Raw genomic sequence first — 23,464 nt, 5'->3', positions numbered from 1 at the left:
GAGGAGGGGGGGGGGAAGGGAAAAGAAAAAAAGAAGAAAGAATTTAAGCAAAAACTCAAAGGGGGGAGGCACTTGTGGGAGAACCTGAGAGCATCTCCTAAATGCAGGGAAAGAGGGGCACCAGGCCTTAAGAGGACAGAGACAGAGAATCTTTGAGGACCTCGCCGAGCACAGACACATGCAGAGATTTTCTCCTTAAAGTGCTTGCTGCCTCAAATCATTCTAGATCAAAATGTCCACTTTCTGGGAAAGAGAAGCTAACCGTTCCTTCTTCACTCAGGATTCAGCTCTGGACAGTCAGCCTTGATGATAGGGTAGCACCAAAAAAACAGAAACAAGACTAGAAGAATCAAGAATCCAGACTTGTGGGCTGGGAAGGAAGTTCTTAGAGAGAAGGGGTCCATCCAGTGCCACCCACACTTTGACTTTAAGAGTATAACCACATATTACCGTTAAACACAAGCCTTGCTAATATTGCATCGTAAAGTGATGAACACATTAAATGATGTGTTTCTTCCCAATATTTTATTTTCATGACTCCCTCTTGATCTCACAACCCTGAGATCATGACCTGAGCCAAAATCAAGAGTCAGACAGTTAAGAAAGTGAGCCACCCGGGTGCCCCTAGATGTGTTGATTTGGATTAGAGTTACGATCTGTATCTTATTAAAACATCCTTTTATGGATTCTGACCCCCTTCCATCCATTAATTAGTGTTCTTTATCCTTCAAGGAATTGTTTATAAGAGAAGACATTAAAATAATTCTCAAGTCTACCTTTTCCTAAGGAAGTCCTTTAAGACCACACTTCCCTGATCTAAATGAGAATTTCAAGCATCTCCTAGGGGTCTCTCGGTGAGGTTCAGTGAATGAGTGTTATTGTGAGCCCAAAGCAACAATTTACAAGCCCACAATAATCCCTGCCTGTCAAAACTTTGTCTAATGCAACTTTGCGTCCCTGCACCCACCATTATGCAAGCTGAAAAAACAGTTGTCAGATAAGCATATCTTGTTTATCTTTCCTATTCAGATTTAGATTTAGTCCTCAGAGGGAGTAAGAGCCATGTAGATTTAAACTTTAGGCACCACACAGGTCTGACGAATTACATGCACGGGAAAGAACTTCAGATATATCTTAACATGTATTTCTCAAATTAAATAAAAGCAGGAAATACAAAGAGATTTCAAATTTTTAAATGTTTATTTTTGAGAGAGAGACAGAGTGCAAGTGGGGTAGGGGCAGAGAGAGAGGGAGACACAGAATCTGAAGTAGGCTCCAGGCTCTGAGCTGTCAGCACAGAGCTGGATGCAGGGCTCAAACTCACGAACTGCGGGATCATGATCTGAGCCGAAGTCAGACAGACAAACTGAGCCACCCAGGCACAATACAAAGAGATTTCAAATATAAAGGGTCTTCAGTCAAATTGAAGAGACTGAACGAGGTTTATAAAATGACCACTCAAAAAACTCAAGGTTTTGGGGCGCCTGGGTGGCTCAGTCAGTTAAACACCTGACTTCGGCTCAGGTCATGGTCTCGATGTTCACTAGTTCAAGCTCTGCGTCGGGCTCTGTGCTGACAGCTCAGAGCCTGGAGCCTGCTTCGGATTCTGTGTCTCCCTCTCTGCGCCTCCCCTGCTTGTTTTCTCTCTCTCTCTCTCAAAAATAAATAAACATTTAAAAAATAAATAAATAAAAATTAAAAAACCTCAAAGCTTTGCCCTCGAAGCCAGATGAGTAGCCCCAAACCAGGCACCAGAATGGAGGAAGCACAGGGGGCTGGAAATGTGTGTGCGTGTGTGGTGGGGGGGAAAGATCCATGTGAGAGGTGGAGCCACTCAGGCTGCAAGTACTGGGCGAGAGTCAGACCCGGGACAAGCCCACCACCCCAGCCTCCTAAACAGCAGTTCCTAAACAGTCGTGACCCCACTCTTTTCACTGGGATGATGAGTCAAACCAAAATTATCATCAAAGCTGCTGGTTCCCCCTCAACCCGTTTTTTGTTTTTTGGGGTTTTTTTTTTGTACCCAAAGTATTTCAGCGAAAATAAAAAGACAGCAAAAACCTTATCACTCAAATAGGACACTTGAAGAGTGACTTATTTGTTGCCTTTGGCACGTTTCCACTAAAAGGTTAACTAAGCATCTCTCTCACTGGCCTATTTGTATGGCGTTAAGGGGTGAGATGGGGAGGAAGGACTGATTTCATCCCTTCTCTGCACAAGCTTTCACCCATCCTGCCTCTGAAAATAACTCTTTGTCTGGAGTTTCAGAGGAACAGGGGTCTCACAGAGTATCACATGTGAGATTAAAACATTTTTAAATGAGGAAGCAAGAAACAAAAATTGAATGCAACAAATGCCATTGAAGTGTATACTGTAAACTGGTTAATAGTGGGGCACCTAAGTGGTTGAGTGGTTGAGTCAGTCAGTTGAATGTCTGACTCGATTATAGCTCAGGTCATGATGCCAGGGACGTGAAATCGAGCTCTGTGTCAGGGTCCACACTAAGTGTTTAAGGTTCTCCTTCTCCGTCTGTCCCTCTCCCTCGCTCTCACTCTCTCTCTCTCAAAAAAAATAAATAAATAACATGATTAATAGTTCATCTTATGCTATATGAGTTTTACCTCAATAAAAAAAATGAATGGAGCAACCTTAATTTGCCATCTTAATTCGCCAAGGTCATGAAATTTGTTCACTCTACTTTGTAAGTATAAGCACTAGCCGAAGACTAAAAGTAATTTAGCCCTGTAAAGAAGCCCTGACCAGGGATCTGAGTTCTGGTCCCAGCTCTACTTCATCTTGGGAAATCTTTAAAAAAATTTTTAAGCTTATTTATTTTGAGAGAGAGAGAGAGCTGGGGAGGGGTGCAGAGAGAGGAACGGAGAGAGAAAGAGAATTCCAAGCAGCTTCCACACCCCTAGCACAGAGCCCCATTCAGGGTTTGAACTCACAAACAATGAGATTATGGCCTGAGCTGAAATCAAGAATCAGACGCTTAGCTGATAAGCTGTGCAGGTGCTTAAAATCTCTCTTACAAATTACCAGATTTGGAGTATCTGGTCACCTAGGCTTCTTCCAGAAGTAAATTCTTTGATTTTGAAGCAAGATGGATTTACATCTTTCTTTGTATCTTTCAAAAGGGCTTCTTTTACATGTCATTTACCCAGTTAAGTCCAAAGGCCCAGCGAAGTGACAAAACCATTAAAACCTAAGCAGATCATTTTCACTGGATCTCTCCTCACCTAGGAGCTCATTCATTGAAAAAACCCACAATTTAACCCATTGCAAGACACAGATATGTACAAAACCCAATCCTGTTCCCAGGAAGTATGCAGCCTACTGACCTTCATGGAAACATTTAGAAACGGACCAGTCACAACGCAGCCCAGGAAGTGTCCTTAGTGATCAGGGCTGGGAAGCAGCTGGATCTTGAGAATGAGCAAAGGCTGAGACGGTGCAGAGGAGAAGGTGAGCTGGTGATAGCAGAAAGAGCCCCTCGGCACCTTCCCCATCACCGGGAAGATGAGGTGGCATGCGACATGTAACTCCTCACAATGTTCTTAAGAAAAATAGTTACCCTACCATGGAGGAAACTGGCAGACCTCTCTACCCAGGGATCAACGCTAAAGTCACCAGATAGGTAGGTAACGCATCGATATAAAGTGCTTCCTGATATAACGCACTGAGACTTCTGAGGAATTTCTGCCACAAGCACCTAATCTCAATTTAATTGTTGAGGAAACACAAAAAAGACAGAGCAACTGTGTCCCCACTGATTGAGACTAAAGAGATATAACCAAATGTGAAGCATTTTCTAGGGTCTTTTCTCACTGTAAAGGACATTTAAGTAGATAATCTGAAAGATCTGAATAAGATCTGTTGATTAGAGAGTAATATTGTATCGATGATAATTTCCTGATTTTGTGGTTATCTGAAAGTGCTCTGGGGGCCCCTGGGTGGCTCAGTCGGGTTGAGTGTCCAACTTCAGCTCAGGTTATGACCTCACAGTTCATGTTTGAACCCCACGTTGGGCTCTGCACTGACAGCTCAGAGCCTGGAGCCTGCTTTGGATTGTGTGTGTCTCTCTCTCTGCCCCTCCCGTGCTCATACTCTGTCTCCCTCTCTTTTAATAAATAAATATTAAAAGATTAGAAAAAAAAGAATGCTCTTATTTTTAGAAAATACACACTGAAGTACTTTGGAATAAAGGGGCATCATACCTGCAACTTATTCTCAAACAATTTAGAAAAAGTAGGTGTGTATATATGTTAGATTATTATACAGTGTATTATATATGATATATTTGTATTTATACTAGCTATCATTATATTATACAACTATATATAAAATGTAAAGAAAAAAGAATAAAACAAATATGATACACGTTATCATTTGTGAAATCTAGGTGAAAGATATTTGTGGGGAATCTGTGTGCTATTGCTGAAACTTATTTGTAATTCTGGTTTTATACCAAAATAATAAGGGGGAAAAAAGAAAGTTGAGCTTCCTGATGCTAAAATACAAAGTCAGGTTTGTCTGATCATGTTTTTGACCAGTGGCTATTTACTTCCTCTCTATGTGACATATTGGATGAATAATAAATAATATTCTTAATAAATTTATAACAGGATGAGACATACTGGATTTTTTACTGTAATTTGACTTACGCACTATAAAATTATCTTTTTAAATGTATAATTCAGTGGTTCTTAGTGATGCAACCATCATCGCTAAATCCAAAACATGTTCATCACCCCTAAAAGAATTCATCAGCCATCACTTTTCATTTCCTCCTATTCCCAATCTCTGGCAATGGCTTTCTGTTACTATAGTTGTGCATCTTCTGGACATTGCATTTAAATGGAATCATATAGGGGCCAACTTCATCCAGCTCATGATCTCGTGGTTCACGAGTTCAAGCCCCACATAGGGCTCTGTGCTGACAGCTCGGAGCCTGGAGCCTGTAGCCTGCTTCGAATTCTGTGTGTGTGTGTGTGTGTGTGTGTGTGTGTGTGTGTGTGTGTGTCTGCCTGCCCCTCCCCCACTCACGCTCTGTCTCTCCCAAAAAATGAATAAACATTAAAAAGATTTAAAAAACATTAAATGGAATCCGATGATATGCAGCCTTTCATGTCTGGTTTCTTGCATTTAGCATACTGTTTTTAAGATTCATCCATGTCGTAACACTTATCAGTACTTCATTCTTTTTAATTACGGAATAATATTTCATTGTATGTATATGATACGTTTTATCTGTTCATCCCTTGATGGGTATTTGGAATTTTGGCTCTTATGAATAATGGTGCTGTGAACATTTATGTACACATTTTTCGTGTGGTTATATACTTTCCATTCCCTTGGTTACATTTGTAGGAGTGAAATCGCTTGGGACACATACTGTATGAGCTTGCTAGGGCAGCCATAATAAAACACCACAGATCAAGTGGCTTCAGCAACAGACATTTATTTTCTCATGGTTTGGAGACTAGGAAGTCGAAATAAAAGTATTGGCAAGTTTAGGGGCGCCTGGGTGGCTTAGTCGGTTAAGCGTCCGACTTTCGCTTAGGTCATGATCTCGTGGTTCATAGGTTCGAGCCCTGCATCGGGCTCTGTGCTGACTGCCAGCTCAGAGTTTGGAGCCTGCTTCAGAGTCTGTGACTCCCTCTCTCTCTGACCCTCCCCTGCTCACGCTCTCTCTCTCTCTCCTAGAAATAAATAAAAAAAAACTTCAAAAAAAAGTATTGGCAAGTTTGGTGTCTTCTGAGGCCTCTCTCCTTGGCTTGCAGACTCAGCCACAAGCCGAAAACGAACTTTTCTCTTGCTAAAACGGTTTGCTTTGGACGACATAACTTCTGGGGCCTTATCATATTAAAATGGGGGTGTGTGTGCACAGGACAGAAAGTCCCTTTGGCCATTTGATGCTTTAAAAGAATGTGGTGAATAAAAACATATATAAAGAAATGCAGAGATTAAACAATTTCTAAGTGAGTTTCTTCGACATATACTAAATGCCTGTTGGAATAATGTTAAGCTCTTTAAAAAAAATTTTTTTTTTATTTTTTATGTCTAGGAGAGAGAGAGAGACAGCGTGAGCAGGGGAGGGTCAGAGAGAGAGGGAGTCACAGACTGAAACAGGCTCCAGGCTCTGAGCTGGCAGTCAGCACAGAGCCCGACGCGGGGCTCGAACCCACGAACCGCGAGATGACGACCTAAGCGAAAATCGGACGCCTAACCGACTAAGCCACCCAGGCGCCCCTAAAAAATTTTTTTTAATGCTTATTTATTTTGAGAGACAGCGTGAGCAGGAGAGGGGCAGAGAGAGAAGGAGACACAGAATCCGAAGAGAGGAAGACACAGCTCGGAGCCCGATGCAGGCCTAGAACTCAGGAACCACGAGATCATGACCTGAGTCGAAGTTGGCCGCTTAATCAACTGAGCCACCCAGGCGCGCCTAGCTCTTTTTGCCACATTAAGAGTATTTTAAAGAAATCTCTGTTTAATTTGTTATTTTTTTGTTGAATATGGTGACTTCTTTGACCTTCTATTCAAAAAGGAATGCCTGAAAGGGCTCATTCAGAAATGACTAAGAGCAGACGTGAAGCACCCGAAAGAGCCAGGCAGGACTGGCCTGCTGACCACAGGTGGCTGACCTTCTGCTGCTGCTGGTCCTCAGGGTCAGGGTGGGGACCACAGCTTCTCTCACCCTGAGACACAGCACAGCTCCTACGTGTCCTAGGGAGCACCAGCCAGGGAGGCGTGTCTACAGAGAATGGTCAGAGCGAGCCAGTGGCCCGGGGCAGGTCAGGGAAGGTAAGAATAAGGAATGTCCAAAAGGGGAGAGGAACAGCAATTTCAGAGGCTTTAGTTACTGCCTAAGGTTGAGCTTTACATTCTACTCATAGAACGTTGCTTGGTCAGGCTAGACGCTTTGTATTTTTCCAGAAAGGAACACACGGAAGGAAGAAGAAAGTTTAAAAGAGAGTTTAGGTCAAAGTCACAAAACAGAATACGTATGAGCAGAGGGAGGCAGAGGGCTCTGACAATCCCCCTCCCCCCAAATCTGATTCAGTTATTTGGGAGAGCTGATTGAGTCGGCAACGTCTAACGGGTTTTGAAAAATATTCTTTATGTCGTTTTATTTATTTAAAAAAAATTTTTAAAAATAGGTGCTATTCTTTTTTTTTTTAATGTTAAATGTTTATTTATATTTGAGAGAGAGAGGACAGTACACGTCTGGGGGAGGGGCAGAGAGAGACAGAGACAGAGTCTGAAGCAGGCTCAAACCTGCTCGATCCTGCCTTGGGGCTCAAACTCACAAACTGCGAGATCATGACCTGAGCGAAGTCTGACGCTTAACCGACTGAGCCACCCATTCACCCCTTTAAAATTATTTTAATGTTTATTTATTTTTGAGAGAGAGAGAGCACACAAGGAGGGGCAGAGAGAGATGGAGACAGAGGATCTCTGAAGTAGGCTCTCACTGACAGCAGAGAGCCCGATGTGAGGTTCAGACTCATGAACTGTGATAACATGACCTGAGCCGAAGTCAAAGTAGGACACTTAACCGAATGAGCCACCCAAGTGCCCCTCAAGTTTATTTTTTAAATTTTTTTAAATTTTTCTTTTTTGCTCTTAAATACCTTTGAACTTTTTATCCATCATCATCCTTGGTATTATGTGACTTTAAGTTTTAAAAAGGATTGACTTCTAGTTTGTAACAGTCATATCAATATAAAATACTCTGTAAAAAGGGTTTTGGTTTTTTTTAGTTTACATTCCCAAAGCTTTCCAGGCCCAAATGTGAGTGCCTGCTGCATTATTCAAAACTCACAATCATTTGGTAAATGTGTAATGACAAAAGGCAAACAGCGTCTTTAGGGCATGCCGAAACCTCCCAGGTATGTGTCATCGGCACTTTATTTTGGCAAATTGGAACTTGTATATTTCCATAATAAACAATGCGATTCTGTTTATTTCTCAACCGCCTAAAGGGAGATGAAATCGTGTTCCTCCAAAACGGACACAAAAATCCAAGCTGCAGAAACAGATCTACAGGATTATCTTTTGTTAAAAATGTCATCAGAGAGCTATGCGAGTTTGGTTGTGTTGGTGTGGTATTTACAGAAAATCCCTCTAACGTGGCCACGTATCTAATCTGCTTGAGTAAAGAAACAGGACTAATTGCAATACTGAGAGTTTACTATGTGCATCATTCCACCTACGTTACCCAATAAAAACTCTAGAAGAGCATAGGATAGATTTCACATTTCTAAACATCGAGAGCCTTTCAGTTACTTCAAGTCTGCTGAGGATCAGAACCTTAGGATATTTAAAGGAATTACCCAAAGGAAACAGAACAGCAATAAAAGCAGACTACTTAAGGTGTTGTGACCTACTTACAGTATCAATTCATCAGAATTCTGAAAAATAGATTATTGATTCACAACATGAAACATGGTTTTCTGCCCTGTGAATGCCCAGAATGGCCAGAAAGGATTAGCAAACTATACCCGGAATACACAAAATTTGCAATTCATAGATTTATTTCCAAAGGGTTCATTCTTTAAAGTATATACTTTTTTAGACTCAGGTAGCCAGAGGATTCTTGTATTTGGAGGTTAAATAAATTTGTTTGTGGGGAAAAAAAAAAGATGAATCTACCAGGAGACCTAATTGTTTTCTTAACAAGGCCAATTAAGAAAGAAAGAAAGAAAGGAAAGAAAGGAAAGAAAGAAAGAAAGAAAGAAAGAAAGAAAGAAAGAAAGAAAGAAAGAAAAAGGAAGAAAGAAAAGCCAGAAACACAAAGTAAACCGCAATGTATGAAGGGATTCTTCTAGTATTCCTACTGGAATGAATTGGTCTCCGTGAACTTATTTTTCATTGGAATTTATATTCCATTAGGGACACCTCAGCAAAATAACGTGTTTAGTACAACTCAGGCAGGAATCTCACTGGCCATAAACATTTCAGAAATACACATCTAAGCCAGCTTTGGCTAGGAGCCAAGACAATACACTAATCCACTTGGACAGCTGAGGAGGTAAAGTTGGGTCAGACATAAGTAGCACTGGCTCAACATTCAGGGCTCACCTACCACCTGACAAAGCCCAGGGGCGGAGCTGTGTGCAACTCAGGTGCCCTGGCTGTGCCTGCCTAAGGCTTAAACACTCTAGAATCCAACCTGTTACTATAACTCTGCTCACCCAAAATACTTAAGATTTGCCAAATTGAATAAATTCCCTAAATTCATGCATGGATGCTGAACTGGGCTGCTGAAATAAAATCCTAGGTTTTTTTTTTTTTTTTCATTGTAATTTCAATAAAAATTTCTCCCGGATTTCATTTCATTTATTTCAATAAATATTTATTGGGCATTTCCTATGTGTTAAGGTTTTCCTTATGATTAAGCCAGACTCAGGAAAGAGAGCTGCCAAGGTTTGCCTTTTTGAGCTTCTTTCCAAGTGAGCAAACTCCCAAAGGAGCCGGCAGCTTAGAATTGATATTTTCTGTGGCAGCCGCCAGCTGCGGAGAAACAAAAGTGTCATAGATTACTGGTGACAGATGGAAATGATGGCTCGGGGTCAAAAAAAAAAGCAAGTTTATGGACCAACATCATAAAAAGGCCAAATTACTTTAACTACTTACACAATGTTTAAGGTACGAAGAAGTACAAAAGTATAATTTTAGATAAGCCCTTTGGCATTACCAAAAGACTAGATTTGAAAATTAAAATATTTCCATCATGGGACAGGTTCACACTCGGTCTATACTTCCTAACTCGAGTGTAGTGGCCAGCACACTTCCTGGTGCTGGTGACAGAAATCTTTTCAAAGTAGTCCGAGCCTATGAGAGTTTATTGGCTTGTGTAACTGGCAAGTTCAGGGTAGGGCTGGTTTCAGGATGATACATCCAGGGTCTCAGATGAGGTTGTCAGGTTTCTCTCTCAACTGTTTTTTCACTGTTCTGATCTATTCTCTTCTACGCAGGTGGGCTTTTCCCACATGACAGGGAAATCATCAGACAATATCCCTCAGTTATCATCTGCCCTGACCTTCAAAATGCAGAAAGCAAAACACACTCTCTCCCTCCCATTCTAAATGTAAAGGCCAGAAGGGATTTTTGTTGGCCTGACTTGGGTTGCATGCCTTTGCTTACTAAAACCAGATAAATGGGGTAGTAGGAATGTCTGGAATGTTCTGTGCCCACAGAGCAGGGTCCCATTTTAGCGGCCCCACCAAAAATCGCATGATTACACTGCTGTGGGGAACCAACTCTCCAAAGGAAGAAGAGCTATGCAAGCAACGTCAAGAGACATTCCGGAAGATTCCAATCCTACCCTTTGAATTGGCCCTTACCTCTTGGTTTAGCCATGTTCCACTGAGCGTTTGACTAATATGGTTAATATTTCTGGCTTCGTGGTTCAACTTTAACTTGCACCAGAAACATCTGGAGGGCTTGTGAAAACACAGATCGCTGGGACCCACCCCAGAGTTTCTGTTTCAGAAACTTTCAGCATCTAAGTACTTGATGCTGCTGCTGCTGGTCGGGTGTCCATATTTTGAGAAACACTGTTCTGGGATTTTACTTTTTAAATTGTTGAAGAGCTTCTTATTCATATTAATATCATTCCTGGATATACTTCACAGGTAAAATCTTTCTACTGTTCAGGAACATATTCTGATGCTGATTAACATTGTGGTCTTGGGCAAGTTACTTAACCACTCTGCCAAATTTTTTCTTGTGTAAAATGGAAATAATAGGACTTCCTTCATATGGTTGTTGCAGAGATTAAATGAATTAATATACATAATACACTACATACATACACTACATTACACTTAGTACAAAATATGCGGGAAGCCAGGGTGACTCCATTGGTTAAGTGTCCGACTCTTGATTTCTGTTCAAGTCATGATATCTCATGGTTTGTGGGATCGAGCCTGGGATCGTCTCCTTGCTGAAAGCACAGAGCCTGCTTGGGATGTTCTCTCTCCTTCTCTCTCTGCCCCTCGCCAACTTGTGTGTGTGCTCGCCCTCTCTCTCAAAATAAATAAATTTTTTGAAAAAGTAAATAGTATATAACAGAAGCATTTGCAAGTGTTTAAACTGCTCCAAAAAATAGAGAGGGAAGGGACATTTGGGTGGCTCATTTGGTTGATGTGCGACTTCATCTCAGGTCATGATCTCACAGTTTGTGGATTTGAGCCCTGCGTTGGGCTCTGTGCTGACAGCTTAGAGCCTGGGGCCTGCTTGGGATTCTGTGTCTCCCTTTCTCTCTGCCCCTCCCTCCTTCTCCCTCTCTCTAAAATAAAAATAAAACATTTATAAAAAGAGAGGGATATTGTCCAAAGTATTTTATAATAAATCAAAATATCAATATCAAATCCTAAAAAGGATTGTGCACACCTATGTCCCTGATGAATTAACCAACCATGAAGATCCTAAATAAAATAGTGGTAAATGGAATCCAGCCATATGTTCAAATGTTCAAAAAATACAATCTCATAACCAAGAGGCTTTTATTCCAACAATGGGAAGATAGTTCAACTAAATCTACAAATTTAGTTCCTATAGCAATAGGTCTGAAGCAAAAACTCATATGGTCATTTCAAATGCTGGAAAGGTAATCATTATGGACTCCTGGGGACATATTTTAGTAAAGTCAGAATGTTATGCCCGAATTGCGAGTCCCCTGAGACCTCCAAGGAGCTGACACTGATGCAAGTACAAAAGGGCCTTTATTACAAGCTCGAGCAGGGGCTCATCCATCAACCAGCGCAGCGGCAGCAAGGTGAAGCCCCGAACAATAGCGAGCAAGGTTTTTATGGGGTAAGGGATGGGGGTGTTACAGTGCACACGTTGTATGCATAGCATCATCACATAAGCACCAGTCATAATTGTACAGCACCCATGGCAGCAGTTTTGACCATTCAGTATCTGTGAGGTGTTCGTTACTTTTGGCGGGACCTAATCATGACCTTTGAGAATCCTTTGAAAATGACCAATTATGAGGTGAGTTTAAAGGGCCCACGTGGGGTTCAGGCAAGTGGTGGGTGATTGGCTAGTTTGTACAGAGTAGTTATCCATAGTCCCCAGACCCTGACTCAGACCACAGGAATGTTACTCCTATCTTTCTTAGCTTCTTTTGATTGGCTGACCTGAGGGTGGTCCGAGGGTGGCTTCAGCTAAAGTTTTTCCTGGAACTGGGGCTACCTGCAGCCTGAGGTTGCTCTTAATGAAGGCCTTAATCTCAAAATGGCGTTACTTAGGCCCTTCAAGAATAGATGGGTAGCAGACCTCCTCATTTCTATTTTTGACTATCCAGCGTCAGCATCTGATTTATGAGGTATGGAGTTGTGTTGATCTTGGTGGGACACGGGGAATCACTCGAAAAGACCCTGGGAACCACAATAAGCACCAACCAAATCCACCCAACCAGAGACCCTCACCCCGGACTCCGATTTAGGAGTGGGTACTGCAAAGAAGTGAGGGTGAATTGGAACTTAGTCTGGTGACAGCAGAAGTGGCAGAATCCCCAAGAGTGGTGGTGGCATCTCAACCTAACTTGTTTTGAGGAACAATTTTGGCTACAGTCTGGATTCCCAGCTTCTTATTTTTGATGAGATAAAATTTGAGGGACCCCTGGGTGGCTCAGTCGGTTGAGTGTTGGACCTCACCTCAGGTGACCATCTCACAGTTCGGGAGTTTGAACCGCACATCAGGCTCCCTGTTGTCGGTGGAGAGCCTATTTCAGATCTTCTGTCCCCTTCTCTCCACCCCTCTCCCGCTTGTGCCCTCTCAAAAATAAAATAAATATTTTTTAAAAAGGAAAAAAAAGATAAAATTTGAATTTAAAAAAAAATTTTTTTTTAATGTTTTATTTATTTCTAGGAGAGAGCGAGAGACAGCGTCAGCAGGGGAGGGTCAGAGAGAGAGGGAGTCACAGACTCTGAAACAGGCTCCAGGCTCTGAGCTGGCAGTCAGCACAGAGCCCGACGCGGGGCTCGAAGCCACGAACCGCGAGATCATGACCTAAGCGAAAGTCGGACGCTTAACCGACTAAGCCACCCAGGCGCCCCATTATTTTTAAAAGATTAGTATGATTGTGTCTTATGAAAAATGGTAAAAAAAAAAAAAAAAAAAGCAAGGTAGGCAGAGGAAACAGAATAGGTTTGTTCTGATGACCTGAGGGATAAAAAGAGAAACAATGGGTAAATGCTACAGGAAGTGAAAGAAAATTAGCAAGACCATTACTGGCATTTACACGTAGTCAGAAGGGTCACCATTTGGTAGGAATCTAGTGGCAAAGACTCAATTATCAGATGGAGTAGTTAAACCAGATGATTTCAGGAGATTTGCAAGCCCAAAATTTATTACTGGATGCTTCCCATAAGATATTCCAGGAATAAGCGGAACGCCAAAACTTCAAGGGAATTCCCAATTTCATGATTCCCAGTCTTTCTTGTTTTTATAGACTACGTTTAGATCTTTAGCCTTCCCAGAGATTCCATGAGTGATCGAATAGCCTTCCAAAAAGTTCTTCCGATAAGTTACCCAGATTCTGTTTTTGATGGAAAAGAACTTTAACGCCAAGAATTGTGACTAGAGCAAAATGAATATTGTCTTGACCTGATTTTCAACCATGTGTATCTTAAATGGAACGCCAACATTATATTTAATGATGTAACACCAGAAACCCATTAATGCTAGCAATAAAGGAAGTGCAATCTATGATCAGCCACCATAGAAGTCTTTAGTTGTGTGTTTTTTTTTTTTTAACATTTATTCATTTTTGAGAAACAGGGAGAGACAGAGCATGGGTGGGGGAGGCGCAGGGAGAGAGGAGTGAGACATAGAAACTTGAAGCAGGCTCCAGGCTCTGGACTATCAGCACAGAGCCCCATGCAGGGCTCAAACCCATGGACCACAAGATGATGACCTGAGCCAAAGCCAGACGCTTGACGGACTGAGCCACCCAGACGCCCCTGTTTGTTGAAGTAGAGGGTGGCAGGGAACAACCTTTGTATCACCAAGACCTTGCAAACAAATGTGGGCAAGGCAAGCTGAGTGGCCAGTACGATCCAGTCAAGGAGAGATTTCCAGAAACCAGGAAAAGGAGCTGCATCAGGGGAGCCTGATAATATGTCCAAAAAGGCTTAACAAATATTCATTCCCTCTCTCAGCAGTTCACTTCTGGGGATTCAGCCTAAGAAAATAATCAGGGCTGAGAACAAAGACTTGTGGGTAAAGGGCAGAAAATTTGCACCTGGCCACAAGAGAAGACGGTCGCTTCTAAGTAGGAAACCGAGTTCTTTTTCTTCTCCTTCTCCCTCCTCACTTTCCTTCCCCTTCTTTCTACTTTCTCCTTGTCCACCTCCCCCTCGCTTTGCCTCTAGCTCTTTGACCTCTTCCTCTTTCTCTTCTTCTTCTTCCTCCTCCTTTCTGTCTCTGTGTCTCTTTAACCTCCTCAGACCTTAATTTGCCTTTTCGTCGTAAGAGATAAGGTCCTGGGCTAGTCTAAAGGGGCAAGTTGAGGGGAAAAAAAGTAAGGCTAGTGCTTCTGTGGACAGATGCACGGAGTCATGAGGAAAAACTATAATCCTAAAGACATTTCTAAAGAAAAACGAGATAACTGACGCTATAGAAGACTAGCCCCTAAATTACTATGTTTACAGTAACTTGCAGTAATGTATTTGATTATAGTGTCAAGCCTCCTGTATTCCCCGATTGTACTTGGGAACCTTAGGATTTTCAGCCCTTGGACCTTCTTGAGAGGCAGGTGGTTTATAGCCAGAATTTATTGAATGCTCATTATTTTCTTCTTATGTGGATCACTTCATTCTCTGCAAAGCTACACACGCTCAGGTTAGTTTGTGCAACTCTTCCTCGTGTGGCATGTATCAAGGCCCTTCACGCTCCTGATTTCCCTCCATGAGAACTTGACAGTGGTCTCTTCATTTCAAGACACGATATCCAGAATTAAGTGTCACGCTTCCGAAGTAGGGAACAACTGTCAACTATGCTTTCCTATTAATGCAGACCAAGAGCATACTGGCTTTTTTTTTTTTTTTTAGTGGAAACATCAAAATGGGTGGAAATCGCTACAACTGCTGGCTACATTCCCTAAATCATTTTCACATGAGTTGTTTCTAAACCCTGCTTTTGCTTTGCTCAAGGCAGCTGCTGTACTCTTGTGAGACTCAAATGCCCTCAGGGGTACGTTCCAGCAACAAAAGCAATAGTCCACCCAATATTATTACATCTGTGTTTCCAGGTTCAAGGCAGTCTCATGTTTTCAGTCACACATTGTATCTTTTCATAAAAGAATAATTTATCTCTTAAAATGCCAGAGAGGGTGCCTGATTCCCTCATGTTTTAGCCATCATGCTTTGCGATGCAGATGTGGAAACAGCCTCAGGATTTGCAGGGCACTTTTGGGTTTTCAGATAAAATTTAGGATTCATTTAGAAATTCCTTTACTATTCCAGTTCTAGAAGAATGCATTCTTAGGAAAATGCACCAGAGCTTGTAGGAAGCTTAAAGACTCCTATTTCAGACTGTCAGGGAAATGGCTACTTTTATCGTCACAAAGCCCAACTCTTAAAATATAAAATGATAATTTGCTTTTCAGTCTCCAAGGGTTTGAAAAAAGATAAAAAGCAAAGTAGGTGTTAGCAGTTAGGAAACCTTAGAGGATTTTTCAAGCACTAGATTATTGCCCTTTTATCTAAGTTTAGCTTAGATAAGTACTTAAGGCCTCAGAAATCAATGTTACACAAGCAGAGTGTCCGTGCAAGATTACTGTCCTTGGAACTGCTGGCCCTTCCTATCTGTCTAGCATAGCAAGTGGGATGTGCCCAGTTCTTACAACTGTGCGAGTTTCTAGGTTTTTCCAAAACAATAGTTGGGTCATTAAAAAAAAAATCTTACAAATAATTCAGCTGAAACTAGTTTAAAGTGCAAAACAAATTACTTCAGACTTCATCATTCTTTGGAATGGTATGTATTTTAAATCATATTTGGCTGGGGCCACCTGGGTGGCTCAGTTGGTTAAGTGTCCGGCTCTTGGTTTTGGTTCAGGTCATGATCTCACAGCTCGTGGGTTCAGGCCCTGCACTGGGCTCTGTGCTGACAGTGTGGAGCCTGCCTGGGATCCTCTCTCTCCTCTCTTTCTGCCCCTTCCCTGCTCACTCTCTAATTAAATAAGAAAGCATTTAAAATGAATAAACAAATAAATAAATAAATCGCATCTGGCCTCCAACGGTTCATGGCCTTATTCAATACGTAATGCTATAAAGGAAAAAGTACAGAATATTTTTGACTAACTTCCGTGTTAATCTTGAAATATTTAATCTTTCTTTTTTTTTTTTTTTTTAACGTTTATTCATTTTTGTGAGGGAGAGAGAGAGAGACACACACACAGTGAAAGCAGGGAAGGCGCAGAGACAGAGGGAGACACAGAATCCAAAGCAGGCTCCAGGCTCTGAGCTGTCAGCACAGAGCCTGACACGGGGCTTGAACTCACAAACGGTGAGATCATGACCTGAGCCGAAGTCCAACGCTCAACCGACTAAGCCCCCCAGGAGCCTCAAAATATTTAATGTTTCTAAAAAGTAAAGAAAGGCAATGGGTTTCATTTGAAAACTTATTGAAAAAAATACTGAATAAAAGAATAAAACTATTGACGTTAATGCAGTCACCCTACAAAAAGACACCTGTTTTACTCCTTGGTGTGCAGATGGCCAAAGTTACATACAGGACTGGCCCTCCTTCTCCACCTTTCCCAGAGTCCAGGGTTCTGGATGGATTCCTAGAGGTGCAGATTGCATTCAGGTGGTGTCCGTGAACAACAGAGCGGAACCATCCTCACCTGACTGGAGACTAGACGCCCTCTAAGGAGCAGACCTGCCACAGACACTGGCCTTCCTGGCCTTTCTCCACCTCCTTCTCCCTGTGTGGTCTCTCCCCTCTTTCCCTCCTTTCCTATGGAATCTTGACTTGGTCCGAAGGTGAGACGGGGTGGGTGGGGAGCTATAAATGTGAATCTGAATTTTTCAGTCTTCGCCTAGACTTCACCAGTGGCTTTATAACTTCACCTTGCCAGTAATGGAACCCATCCCTTAAAGCAAAGAATGACTCATATCTAGTTCACCCGGGAAAAGCCCTCGGGGACAAGGGAAGAATTACAGTGAGTGCAGGGTGGGTGGGAAGGTGTGACGATTACACATTACTTATCCTTTGAAGTTTTCTACAACCAAATGACTTTAGAGAGAATGGCCATGGATAACCTGCAATTAATAACAAACTAAAAATATTTATATGGGTACTTCTAGGTTTTACACATACCTGACATGAGAGAAACCCCATAAAAACCAAACTAACATCCTTAATGAAAATATGTGCAATTCTTGGGAAAAGTAATACTGCCTGAGTGTTTATTATATTCACTATTATCTTTTTTAAAAAAGATTTTAGTTTTAAGAATTCTCTACACCAAACGTGGAACTCGAACTCACAACCATGAGAACAAGAGCCACATAATCTATGGACTGAGCCAACCAGCTATCTGGATCTATTCTTAATTTCTGTTGTAGAATGAAACTGTTCTTCTCCAAGGTCATCAATAAGCCTATGTTGCCAAATAATCACTTTTATCCTACTTTGTATATGTGTGTTGTGGGGGAGGGGTGGTCATTCAGCACAAGCGACCACACATTCTCTTTTTTTTACCCAAAATTGTATACATATGTTATAAAGAGTCAAATGATTTTATAAGATTTATTAAAAAAACAACTAAAAAATTTTTTTAAATTTAAATCTCAGCTGTTCCTACCCCTTCAACCTGTCACCCTGCTCCCATCTTGTTTCCATTTCCTGTTTCCCAGAGATTTGAACTATTTTTTGCTCATTATTTCCATACTTATCTCCAAGTCTCCATAAATAATGTGCTTATGATATCACTTCTTTAATTTCCCATTTTAGGCTTTACCTACTGACTTCATACTATAAGTGATGAGGAATTAATACAGGTGCAGTTGGTCTGTCAGTCTCTGTCCTCTCTCTTACACATGCGCACACACACACACGCACCCCACATACACTGCATTTGGCACTAGCATACTTCTCATCCTCTTGACTCCAAATAGAGTCACATTATAAAAGTATTTTTTTAACATTGATTTATTTATTTTGAGAGAGACGAGTGAGAAGTGGGAGGGGGCAGAGACAGAGGAGAGAGAGAATTCCAAGCAGGCTCAGCACTAACAGCTGCATCCCATGAACTGAAAGATCATGACCTGGGCCCAAATCAAGAGCTGGTCATTTAGCCAACTGAGCCACCCAGGTGCCCCTCATTATGGAAGTATTTAGATAAATACCGAGTGTTTCGTTGTTATGACTATGTAAACGCTAGCCCTGTGGCATACTTGAATATCCCTCCCTTTCTGTATGTCATACCTCCCTGCCTCATCTCTACTTTTCTACCCTAGATTTATTCATTCCTTCCCTCCCATTGGCTCAGTCTTCTCTCTACAGAGCTGCTTACTGGGTCAACCCTGTATTTGTACATTCAGGCTGCTAGAACGAAACACCACAAACTGGGTAGCTTATAAACTGCAGAAAGTTCTCACATTTCTGAAGGCTGGAGGTCCAAGATCGGAGTGCCGGCCCGGTCCAGTGCGGGTCCCCTTCCAGACTGTCGGCTTCTCATTGTATCCTCCCGTGGCTGTAGGGGCTGGGAAGCTCTGTGGGGTCTGTCCTTATAAAGGCGCTAATCCCGTTCATGATGACTCCACCCTCAGGACCTGATCACCCGCAAAGGCCCCACCTACTGATATCATCACCTTTGGGAGTTCAGATTTTAACATATAAATTTGGGAGGGGACACAAACATTCAGACCAGGGGCTCCTGGGTGGCTCAGTCGGTTAAGCATCTGACTTCGGCTCAGGTCATGATCTCACGGTTCTTGGGTTCGAGCCCCGCATCGGGTTCTGTGCTGGCTGCCGGCTCAGAGCCTGGAGCCTGTTTTGGATTCTGTGTCTCCCTCTATCTCTGACCCTCCCTTACTCACACTGTCTCTCTCTCTCTCTCTCTCTCTCAGAAATAAATAAAACATTTTAAAAAATTAAAAAAAAAAAACATTCAGACCATAGCAAACCTTAAACTTTCCCTCGGTTTTGAAATTCTCCTCTCAGTACATCTGGGAGTTCAGATACATTAGGTAATCGGTCAGTTCCCCGTGTGGCGATCCCTCCTGGGGCATCCCAGGGGGCTCCAGTCCGAGTGGGTGGTCTGTTGAACAGCTCTTGCTCTGAGATCTCTCTCCTTTGCCTTGGAATCTTGTTTTCTCAGAACCTGTCTTTATCTTGGTTTACTGCCTTCGTTAAAGCCACGTCCTCTGGTAGCCTCCTGAGAAGTTCTTGAGTAATTCATCCTTTTTTATTGCTGTGTGGTTGTCCATGGTGCGAACATATCACAGTTTGCTTTTTCCATTTTGCTAGTGATAGGCTTTTGGATTGCTTCCATCTGGGGACCAATGGTACAAATGGTACTGCCATGAAAATTCTAGTGCATGTTTTTTTGGTGATTTATGTCAGAATTTTTGTTGCATATATACTTAGGAGTGAAATTTCTGGTATAGGAGATGCACTATATTCAGACTGAATAGATACTACCACTTTCCAGAGTTGTTGGACTGACTTACACTCTTGACAGGAATATCTGAGAATCCCACTTTCTCTGCAGCCTTGCCAACATTTGATATTTTCTGCCTTGTGAATATTAGCCTTTTGGAGGGGACACCTGGGTGGCTCAGTCAGTTGAACATCTGACTCTTGATTTCACCTCAGGTCATGGGATCAAGCCCTGAGTTGGGCTTTGTGCTGAGTGTGGAGACGGCTTAAGATTCTCTCTCTCTCTCTCTCTCTTACTCTGCCCCTCTTTGCTGCTCATGCTCTCTCTCAAAAAAAAAATAGCCTTTTTTGTTAGTTTTAATGGTATCTTACTATGGTTTGAATTAGCATTTTCCTGACTACTAATAAAATCAAATGGCTTTTCATATATTTGTTGTCTATTCAGACATCCACCTATGTGGTGTCACTGTTTAAACCATGTCCTTATTTCTCTGTTAGGATAGTCTGTCCTTTTTCTATTGATTTGTAGGAGTTATTATATATTCTAGATGTAAGTCCTTTATTAGATACATGTTTACTGAATATCTTCTCTCATTCCGTGAATTGCTTTTATCATCTCTTAATGGTGTCTTTTGATGAACTAAAAATTCAAACATTAATATAGTCCATTTTATAATTTTCCCTTTTATGGTTAGTGTCTTTTACATCCTGTTTAAGAATTCTTGCCCTCTTCTAAGATCAAGAAGATATTCTCATATGTTTTCCTCTAAAAGCTTTATTGTTTTACCTTTCATCTGGAATTGCATCTGGAAAAAATTTTCTGCACATGTTGAAATGTCTCAATATGGTGAAGTACTCTAACACATTGTCCCCTGTTGGCTCAACCTTGCATATCCCGACTCAACCCAAATGGGCTGCAAGCTATTATCTTTGTTATATACTCATGAATTTAATTTGCAAATATTTTGCTTGGGTTTTTTTCTTATCTTTATGTTAAGGAGTGATGTTAAATTGTATTTTTTTCCAGTATGTCCTTTTGGTATCAAGTTATGCTAGCTTACTAAAATGATTTGGGAAGGGTCTATTCTTTTTCTATGCTTAATAATAAGATAACAATTAGCTCACACTTGAATTTTTGGTAAAACTTGCTTGTAAAATTATTTGGACCAAGTTGTCTGGTTTATTTTGCAGGGAAAGGTTTTAAACCTATTAATTCAATGTATTTAATAGTTGGAAGACTATGTGGTTTCTCTACTTCATCTTGATCTATTACATAAATTTATTTCATGAAGACTTTCCAATATATTGGGATAATATTGGTTCCTAATTTTTCCTTTCTCATTAATCTATCCTACATCTAAACAAACCCTTCTCATTCATGATATTGTTTGTGTCTTCTTTTTTTTCTTAATATGTCTTAGCAACAGTAGTCAAATTTTTGTTCTTTTCAAAGAATCATCTTTGAGATTTAATTTTTAAGGCTAGAAATTTATTAGTTTTTAAAATATTGCGTAAAATTTGTAGTGCTACAGAGATTGTGATTTTTTTTGATAGATCTGTGTTATATGTTGTGGCCTACCATGTAAACAAATCTTAAAAATGTTCTGTATGTGCTTGACAAGAATGTATCTGATTATATGTTAATTAGATGTGGCTTGTTAATCGTGTTGTTTAAATCTTTAAGACCCCTGCTGATTTTTTTCTGCTCGAAGAATCATTTACTGAGAGAGAGGTATTAAAATCTCTCTCTTAGATAAGGAATTATCCCATTTGCTCTCAAAGTGCTAATAAATTTTGCTTTCTGGATTTTGTGCTATGTTGGTAAATGCATAAAAGTTTAGAACATGTATATCTTCTACCTCATTGAAACTTATCGTAATAGGTAGTGACCCTTTTTAACTCTAATAATTCTTTTTTCTCTTATAACCTATTATTATAGCCTGATATTATTATAGTCTTCTTTGTTTTACGCATTATTTGTATATATTTTTCCATGATCAAAATGCATAGAACTTTATTTATTTATTTATTTATTTTTAAATAGTTTATTGTCAAGTTGGTTTCCATNCCATGTTGCTACACATGGCCAGATTTCATTCTTTCTCATTGCCATGTAGTATTCCATTATATAGATAAACCACATCTTGATCCATTCGTCAGTTGGTGGACACTTAGGCTCTTTCCATGGTTTGGCTATCAAAATGCATAAAACTTTAAATCATGTCTCTTACTAGAAAAAAACTTTTGGGGTGCCTGGCTGGCTGTGTCTGTAGAGCTTGTGACTCTTGATTTCAGGGTCATGAGTTCAAGCCCTATGTTGGGGGTAGAGTTTACTTTAAAAAAATCATATATGTATATGTATATATCATACATCATTTTTTTTGCTTTTTAGCAGTTTCATTGAAATATAATTTATGTACCATAAATGTCACCCACTTAAAGTATATAATTCAGTGGTTTCTACAGAGTTGTGCTACTATCACCACAATATAATATTAGAACATTTTTGTCACTCCAAAAAGACCATACCCATTAGCGGTCATTCCCCATTTTCCACCTGTCGCCTCTCCCTCCTGTGGCCCCTGGTAACTACTAATCTACGTTTTTTCTCTATGAATTTGACTATTCTAGGTATCTCATATAAATGGAATCTTATAGTATTTGTCCTTGTGGGTCTGGCTCATTTCACTTAGCATGTTTTCAAGGTTCATCCGTGTTAGAGCACATACTTCATTCCTTTTCACTGATGAATATTTTACTGTCTGCACATATTGGCTTATGCATTATTCAGGTGAAGGACATTTGAGTCATTCCCATTTTTAAGCTATCGTGAATAATGCTGTTATGAACATTTAGTGCTGTTATGAACATTCATGAACAAGTTCTGTAGGTACATATGCTTTCCACATGTATGTTTCTCTTGGGTAGATGCCTGGGAGGGAACTTACTGAGTCTTAAAGGAAGTGTATAACATTTTGAGGAATGAGCAGACTGTTGTCTAAGCAGCTTACATCATTTTATAGTCCCACCAGCAATGTATGGGGATTCTAATTTTGCTAAGTCTTCAACAATACACGTAATGATTCATCTTTGTAATTAGAGTTATTCAAGGGTGTATTAGGTAGGGTCGCCATAACACAACACCACAGACTGAATGGCTTAAATAACAGAAAGATTTCTCATAGCTCTAGAGGGTGGGAAGCCAAGATCATGGTGTGAGCCAATCTGGTTCCTGGTGAGACTCTCTTCCTAGCTTGTAGGGAGACACTATCTTGCTGTGTGTTCACATGACTTCTTCTTTGTGTGTGTGAAGAGAAAGAGCTATGGTCTCTCTTCTTAAAAGGACACAAATCCTATTGAATTAAGGCCCTGCCCGTATGACTTCATTTAACTTAGTTACCTCCATAAAGGCCCTGGCTCCAAATACAGTCACATAGGAAGTTAGGGCTTCAACATATGAATTTTGGAAGGTTATACAAACATTCAGGCCATGACAGGAAATACAAAGTACTGTCTCATTTGCCTCATACTAACTACTTGAGGATCTTTTCATATGTTTTATTATCCATTCATATATCTTCTTTGGGGAAGTGTTTATTCAAATCATCTGTCCATTTTTTTTTTAATTTTTATTTATTTCTAGGAGAGAGAGAGAGACAACGTGAGCAGGGGAGGGTCAGAGAGAGAGGGAGATACAGACTCTGAAACAGGCTCCAGGCTCTGAGCTGGCAGTCAGCACAGAGCCTGACGCGGGGCTCGAACCCACGAACTGCGAGATCATGACCCAAGCGAAAGTCGAACGCTTAACCGACTAAGCCACCCAGGCGCCCCTCAT

The sequence above is a fragment of the Crocuta crocuta genome, unplaced genomic scaffold (assembly GCF_008692635.1).
Source record: "Crocuta crocuta isolate KB4526 unplaced genomic scaffold, BGI_CrCroc_1.0 scaffold64, whole genome shotgun sequence".
Classification (NCBI taxonomy): Eukaryota; Metazoa; Chordata; class Mammalia; order Carnivora; family Hyaenidae; genus Crocuta; species Crocuta crocuta.
This window is presented reverse-complemented; position numbering follows the sequence as displayed.